Consider the following 8,002-nt stretch of genomic DNA (forward strand, 5'->3'; position numbering starts at 1 on the left):
CATCCTGTCCTGTCACTGCTATGGAGGCTATGTATGCATTCTTTGTATGCTTTGTGTCTGCCAAAGAGGTCGTTTGTGAACTTTTGTCCTGTCCCGACCAAGCCAAGGAGGCTGCCTCTGAACACCCAGCCTTATCTGTCAACCCCAATGTTCTGTCTGCGTTGTCTGTCTCTGCTTTTTCGTTATTACAGTTTTCGCCATGGTCTCCTGATCGGTGTGGTTCACCGGGGGGGTTCCCTGTTCCTTCTGCTCCGCCGTGGTGGTCCCCCGCTCCGCCGTGGTGGTCCTCTGCTCCGCCGTGGTGGTCTACTGTCTGGCTCTGGTGGTCCTCTGCTTCGCCGTGGTGGTCCTCAGCTCCGCCGTGGTGGTCTACTGTCTGGCTCTGGTGGTCCTCTGCTCCGCCGTGGGGATCTTCGGTCCCGTCTGCTCTGCTGTGGTGGTCCTCAGCTCCGCCGTGGTGGTCTACTGTCTGGCCGTGGTGGTCCTCTGCTCCGCCGTGGGGATCTTCGGTCCCGTCTGCTCTGCTGTGGTGGTCCTCAGCTCCGCCGGCTCTGCCTCAGTCCCTGGTCTCTCCTATCCTTGGACTTGGCCCTCCGTCCCTCCCCCGTTCCGCCTCCGCTCCACCGCCCACCTGGATCGTATAGTGTTTGGAGCGTCTGGAAGCCGCTCCTTGGGGGGCTCTGTCACAAATCCTGTCCATGGACTTCTGTTCATTCACCATCAGAGGTCACCCTTTCCATTACATTGACTCTCGCACTACACCTACTGTTGCTTATCATCCCGGACTACATATCCCATCATTCATTGCACTGATTGCACTCAGCACGGATTGCACACAGCTGTTTCACATCACTCACTCACTATATAACACTCACTCAACCTACCATTCACGGCCGAGGATTGCTTAGCCTGTCAGTTTTCCTGGTTCCTGTTATCCTGCCCGTAGTTCCTTGTTTTGCCTTGCCTTGCCGGTTTTCTCGGTTCTGATCTTTGCCTGTCTCCCTGGATTTATTCCTCTAGTCTCGCCCCTGTGATTCTGTCTGCCGATCGTCGACCTACGCTAGCCCTAGGACTATTCTTGTGTTTTGCCCGCCATATACCTGTTTGCATTGCCATCTGCCTGTTCTGACCACGTCTCTGTCTTCTGCTCAGAATAATGCTTGCACATGGATCCACACGTCTCACATCTCTGTCGTCCCGTTACACTTACTCATTTTTGTGTCAGTTCCTATCTGATTCAAGTTCAAAGAATTCTTAGCAAGCTTATCTGCATTTTCTCATTTCCTTCAACTCCAACATGTGCTGGAACCCAAATAAATGAAATAAAAATGCCCTGATTTTTCATTCTATATATATATATATATATATGTACTGCAGTATTTCCAGTATGACATCTTGTCTGCAGTTAGACCCGATTGAATGCTCCTTAACGCATCCAATGAATCTGAACATATTACTGCTTTTTTAATTCTATTTTCCTCTACCCACTGGAGACCCATAACAATAGCTACCAACTCTGCTGTAAATACAGATAAAACATCCGGGGTTCTTTTCTCAATAACTATTTCATAATGTGGAATAACTACTGCTATTCCTGTTTTCAGAGTTGCTGGATCTTTTGAACCATCTGTAAATATCTGCATCATATCATAATATTTCTGATCCATATTTTATTGGGTCACACTCCTGTTTCTTCACTTCATCTGTTAAATAAAGATCTACTATAGACATCACAAACATCCACGGTGGAACTGCTGACATGTGTACTGTATTACTGAATTTTATAGTTTTTACATCTATCGATTCCCCCATTTCTGTGCCCACTCTTCAACTTTATTTATTGCAGCCTGAACTTTCTTAACTGTATATGATACATTTGGCCTCTTTTCCAAAGTGCCCCATCATCTGCCTATAACCATCTACCCACATCGTGCTGTAAATCACTGAATATATCATTTATCATTATATTGAATAGAAGAGGGCAACACACACTCCCTTGAGGAGATCCACTTTAAACCTCATAAACAGTAGAACAAGATGTTCCCACTCTAACCTGAATTTTCCTCTCAAATAAAAAATCCAACACCCGGTTATAACTTCTTCCTCTAATTCCCATATTCTTGAGTTTTATAAGTAGCCCTTCTTTCCATAACATGTCATAAGCTTTTTCCACATCAATAAAAACTGCAGTTACGACTTCTTTATTTATCGGTGCCTTTCTTATTTCTGATTCTACACATAATATTGAATCCTCTGTCGTTCTATAATTTAGCACATGTTTGATGCTAGTGCTATTGGTCTGTAATTTGTTGCTTCTGACCTATCTTTGCCAGGCTTTCCTACAGGGACAACTATTGAATGTTTCCATGCTGAAGGACGTTTGCCCTCTGCACATATGTTGTTGTATAACTTCAGTAATTTAAAAAGTGCTACATCTAATAATTTTCCTATCATACTGTAACAAATCTTGTCCTGCCCAGGAGAAGTTTCTTTTACTTTAGCAATTGCTCTTTTTAATTCATAGAGTGAACAATCTACATCTGGCAGGTTTCCACTTGCTTCCCACATATTTTTCTTCTTCTTCTTCTTCTTCATCTTCATCTTCTGTGGATTTATTGGCGGGTCGCACACCAGCTTTTAGGTGCATACCACCACCTCCTGTGCTGGAGTGTGAAGTGATTTCAGTCTATCATGATAACTATATTCTATTCTTAAGTCCACTATTCTTGATTAATTTTTTAATTGTCTTTATTATTTTACCACATCCTTGTATTGTGTTTAATATGTTGCAGATTGAAAATTCATTGCATCCTGAGTTCTGTAATTCTCTTTGTAGTTCATTCCTTTCCTGTTCATACCTGTGGAAATGATCTGGCTGCGTCTTTAATGTGTGCATTATTAGTAAATCACCCGCAGACAGTACATTAAAATCTGTTACACATTACTTGCGGACAGCGTTTAAGCTAAATCAGTGTTTGTCCACTAGAGGACAGGTGCAAGATGCTGGAGGAGGAGTATCTCAGTATAACTCATCAGTTCTGGTCTGAAAGTCTTGTAAATAACTCAGGATTGTTGTTAGTGACTCTGATTCTGATTGACATTTTTGTCTACTTGCTTACTGGATGTATTGTATACTGTTTACATTGTATAGCACCATGGGCGTCGATAGGCCATTTTTAGGGGGGTATAGCTATTTAGCATACCAACCCTATTAGTCAAACTGTTTTGTATGTGTGTGTGTGTGTGTGTGTGTGTGTGTATATATATATATACAGTGGGGAAAAAAAGTATTTAGTCAGCCACCAATTGTGCAAGTTCTCCCACTTAAAAAGATGAGAGAGGCCTGTAATTTTCATCCCAAATGACTTACAGATAAGAATAAAACAATCAAAAGCAATTATTCCAAGGCTAAATACAATAAAAGTAGAGGAATACAAAAACCAAGATCATTTAAAGAGAACAGTCAGGAAACAGATCCCAAGCAAGTTCATTCAGACAATACTAAATATTGCGTTTTCTTATAAAAAAAACATTCAGTAACAAATAAACACAGTATTTCTGTATACTACGGTATAAAGTTACTGATGCAGTAAAGTACATTCATGTCTAACAAAATATATACAAGTTGAACCAAGTAATGTTATAAATCAGTTTTATAACAGTAATAAAATAATAATAGTATTAAAAATGCCGCTGCAAGATTAATTTTTAACGAGCCGAAAAGAACACATCACACCTCTGTTCATCAATTTGCACTGGCTACTAGTAGCTGCTCGCATTAAATTAAAGGCATTAATGTTTTCCTACAAAACCAGCACTGGCTCTGCACCCCTTTACCTAAATTCATTACTTCAGACTTATGTGCCTCTAGAAGCTTGCATTTTGCAAGTGAATGTCACTTTCTTGTTCATCCCAAAGAGGCACTTTCACAGACTTTTTCATTAACTGTTCCCTCCTGGTGGAATGACCTGCCCAACTTAGTCCGAGCAGCTGAATCCTTAACAATCTTTAAGAAATGATTAAAACACATCTCTTCCATCTTTATTTGACCCTTTAACTCTAACACTTTCTATTCTATATTAATTCTACTTTATCTATATTTATCTTTTTTTATAAAAAAAAAAAAAAACACCAGCTTTCTATTTTTTTCTATTCTATCTACTTGTTTTTCTTTCTATGTGTGTGTGTGTATAATATATATATACACCTTGCTCCGTGTACTGCGTTAGGCTAACCGAGACTTGTCATTTGCACTTACATATTGTTGCTCTTTTGTTAGTTTTGACTGCTTTTATTGTCCTCATTTGTAAGTCGCTTTGGATAAAAGCGTCTGCTAAATGTAATGTAAATGTAAATCACTTTTTATTCCACAAGCACCAAAGTAAAAGAGTTAATAATACGTTTACTCTCATTGGGTATGTAATTTCATACAACAATGTGCAATACTGTCTGAATTCACAGTTTCTATTACTGTAATGTTTTTGATATTTATATTAAAGGGACCACCTTCAGCTCAGACCCCCATCTGGATTTATTCATTCCCTGAAAGCAAACAAAGCAAACTGCTTAAAAAGTTGATATTTATGTTCAAAGATAATCACATTTAAATCAAATTAAAATTAATTAAATGAAATCAAAATTGAACGTTTTGAAAGGTAATTATTTTAATGAAAGCTGTATGTGATTTCCAAATAAATGAGATCATGGATAGTAGCTTTGAATCTCTTGTATTTGGTCTCTCAGCCGCTGATGATCAGAAGTTTGTAAACTCCGGTGTGTTCAGTTGTGCTGTTTGTGATGGTCAGAGATCCAGTCTGATGATCCAGCTTCAGTCTGTTTCTGAGTTTCCCTTCAGAGCCATCATATGTACAGGAACGTGCTTCATTTTCTCCTCTAGCGATGAGACTGTCCACAGCACCAGATCATCTTTTTATTTCAGTATTGTTGTGTGGCGTGACTGAACCGCCCTCCGTTTCAGATTCAGTCTTCTCTTTAATTTGATCCCAGCACCACACAGAAGAGTACAACATGAATGTTACCACAAAATTAACTCTAAGATGATGGATTTTTGTTTTGCACATGAGAAAGAACTGTACACGTTTGGAGCAAAACCTGCCTTTCGTCTTTTTCTGTGCAGAATATCCCTGTGTACATTTATATCACCTCTTTGCAGCATTATACTTTTTAACAACTACGTAAATCCACTTTTATGGTATAATTTTGCTTTGCTGGTCATACCGTAGTAAATGTTTAATTTCTTGTCATGCTTTATAAATTAGATTAATAGCATAAATGTATTCAAATAAAATGAAAGTTTTTCCACTTTATTTCCATTTTGAAAAACTGCACTTTACTGTAAAATGCCCCTAATTTCTGATGCAGCAATGTAAATTTGAGAACATAATACTTTTTCTGTCTTCTGGAGTTTTTTGCATCTTTATCTTGTAATGATAGCACTAAAATCATCCAAACTGTGATAAATAGAATTGAGTTACTCACCGTGGGCGATAAGCATGAATCTCTAGCATGTGCTCTTTTTGCCGCTGGTGATTTGAAGTGTATAGACGTCTGAATGAGCTCTGCTGATGTTCCTGATGGTCAGATCTCCTTCATATAATGTGGTCTGACGGCTGGCTCGGCTGACTTCAGCTATGAAAGAGTCTTTAGCGCTAAACTTCCACAGTATCCTGCCATCACTCCTCAGCTCAGGAACATCAGTTTGTAGAGTGACAGAATCTCCTGCTGTATATCTCAATGTGTTCACTGCCACAGCGACAGAAACATGGAGAAGAAACGTGTGAATGTGAACATCGATACAGTTATCAATATACTTTGATAGCTACTCACGCCACACAAGAACGTTGAATTTCTTGTAGGAGACTTTAATGCTGCTCTTGATCTGCAGTTTGTAAACTCCAGAGTCAGTGCTTTTGGAGTTGGTGATGGTGAGATCTTCAGTTTTGTCTCTTTACTGCCGGTGATCTTCATCTGATAATCTCCAGAGATTGGGATCCTGATGTCGCTGATGGTCAGATCTCCAGTCTGATGGTCCAGCTGCAGTTTGTCTCTGAATCGCTCATCATCAGTGTACAAGATCTTACTGCATTCTGGTGGATTTGAGCAATAACCGTTTCCCGTTATAATCAGTGAAGCTACCTACACAGTAAAATCAGCAGTGTAATATTTGCAGTGTTAAAAGTTATTAATTCCCAAAGAGCTGAATTAACAATCTACAGTGTTAAACAGTACTCATGCTCAGTGTTGTTATATGGTGTAATTTCACTTTTACTCTAAAAGTGCGGAATAAAACCCCGCCGAATTGTCTGGACTCTGCCCTTCAATGACTGCTGCCTCGGGAAACGACGACGCCATTTTTTCAACAATGTCATTTTTTCAACAACATTTATGTTCATAATTTTACTCAAAATATGATTGGTGGTGAACACATTCAGAAATTACTAACTGCGCATGTTTTTGTCAGGTTTAGTGTTAAGTTCGTGTTCCTGAGGTGCAGAGATGTAACGTTAAGTTACAGAAGAGTGTGAAAGTTTCTCATGCCGGTTCGATTTCCTGAAAAAAGGTGATTAATGTTACGTGCAAAATGACTTTTTGGAATGTGCTTACAATTTATGTTATATATGCTTTTAGCTTCTTTCATTTTAGTTTGCTGACAGATCGTCTAGCCTCCATTCCCGCCCAGAGGCCTGGTGTTACTGCGAGTCTGGCACTGAAGTCTGAAGCAACCACATTTGGGCGGTTTTCTACTTAAATGAGAGAATTCATCAAATGGTAAATTTAAATTTGTTTTTGAAAGCATTGAGTGTGGCATTTCGCAGTTTCCATGCTTTGAAATGGTAATAGTGGGACTATTAAACATTACGCGCTAACAATGTCGTTTTTGTGACGCATGACAGTGTGTTGAAGTGTCTGTCTTGCCCGCTGCAAACGAGCAGTCCCTCTGCAGACAGAGCTGGCATAAACAGGAACATTTACCAGTCATTTGATTGACATTATCTAATGCAAAACTCTGAAATTAGAGCGCGTTAAAAAACTTCCATTCGCCCTAGGCTTAAGTGTGAACTGCGTAATCTGTACATTGCTTGTTCTCAGCGCTGAATATCATGTCGTCATATCTGCGTCAACACACAAACTCGCTACCATCAAGTTTTTCTTATGGCAATTACGTTTATGCAAGCATCGTGAAAGTGAGTTAAAGTTACGTTAAACTGTAAATCCGTCAGTCTTTAAAGGGGTCATATGATGCGATTTCAATTGTTCCTTTCTCTTTGGAGTGTTACAAGCTCTTGGTGCATAAAAAAGATCTGTAAAGTTGCAAAGACTAAAGTCTCAAACCCAAAGAGATATTCACACAAGAGTCAGCCACACGTACACAGTAAATTCCCGAGTGTTAAATGAACACTGCTCGGAGCATATATGGTCCCACTCTAAAAGAGTGTTAAAGTAACACTGAAGCAGTGTTAAAGTTAATGAGATAATTATGTGATTAATTAAGTGCTGATTGAGCATTAGTGATGAACACCTGCTGTTAACAAGCAGAATCACTGAAGAAAAGAGAAACACAAGAACTACAACTGACTTCAGCCACAGCCTTAGATGAAATCAACTGAAATAAAAGACATTAAATCTCTCAAGATCTCAGCAGAAGATGATCTCCACAAACAGCATCACCACTGTAAGGTCCGCGCACCTGGCCCAAGGAAGGTATCCAGTGGCGGATGAAGGTCTCTTGCGTGTTCGGTCTTTTCAGCGCGCAGAGTTATTCAATTTAGGTTTAACTCAATCTGACTCCATTTTAGTATCTGAATTCTAATTTAGGTTGAAAGGCAAATTGTTTTTTTGTCGGTCTCTGATTATTCTTACATTCGATTATTCTAATTAACTCTTTACTTTGTATTTTTTCTCGTTCACTAGGAATCTATGTCGTTTTAGGATGCCTCACGCCGGCCGCTATGCGTGGGCTCCACGATCACAAAACTCGCCA

General features: G+C 39.6%; 1 long non-coding RNA gene across 1 annotated transcript; it reads right to left on the reverse strand.

Moving 5' to 3' along the window:
- Positions 1-4,751: 4,751 nt before the first annotated feature.
- Positions 4,752-6,150, reverse strand: LOC107565808 (uncharacterized). Its single transcript, XR_001606427.1, has 3 exons — positions 5,848-6,150; positions 5,500-5,763; positions 4,752-4,990 (listed from the first exon to the last, which is right to left on the reverse strand). It is a non-coding gene; the product is annotated as an uncharacterized lncRNA (long non-coding RNA).
- Positions 6,151-8,002: the final 1,852 nt, after the last annotated feature.

Source organism: Sinocyclocheilus grahami, unplaced genomic scaffold, assembly GCF_001515645.1.
Source record: "Sinocyclocheilus grahami isolate Dianchi unplaced genomic scaffold, SAMN03320097.WGS_v1.1 scaffold1028.1, whole genome shotgun sequence".
Classification (NCBI taxonomy): domain Eukaryota; kingdom Metazoa; phylum Chordata; class Actinopteri; order Cypriniformes; family Cyprinidae; genus Sinocyclocheilus; species Sinocyclocheilus grahami.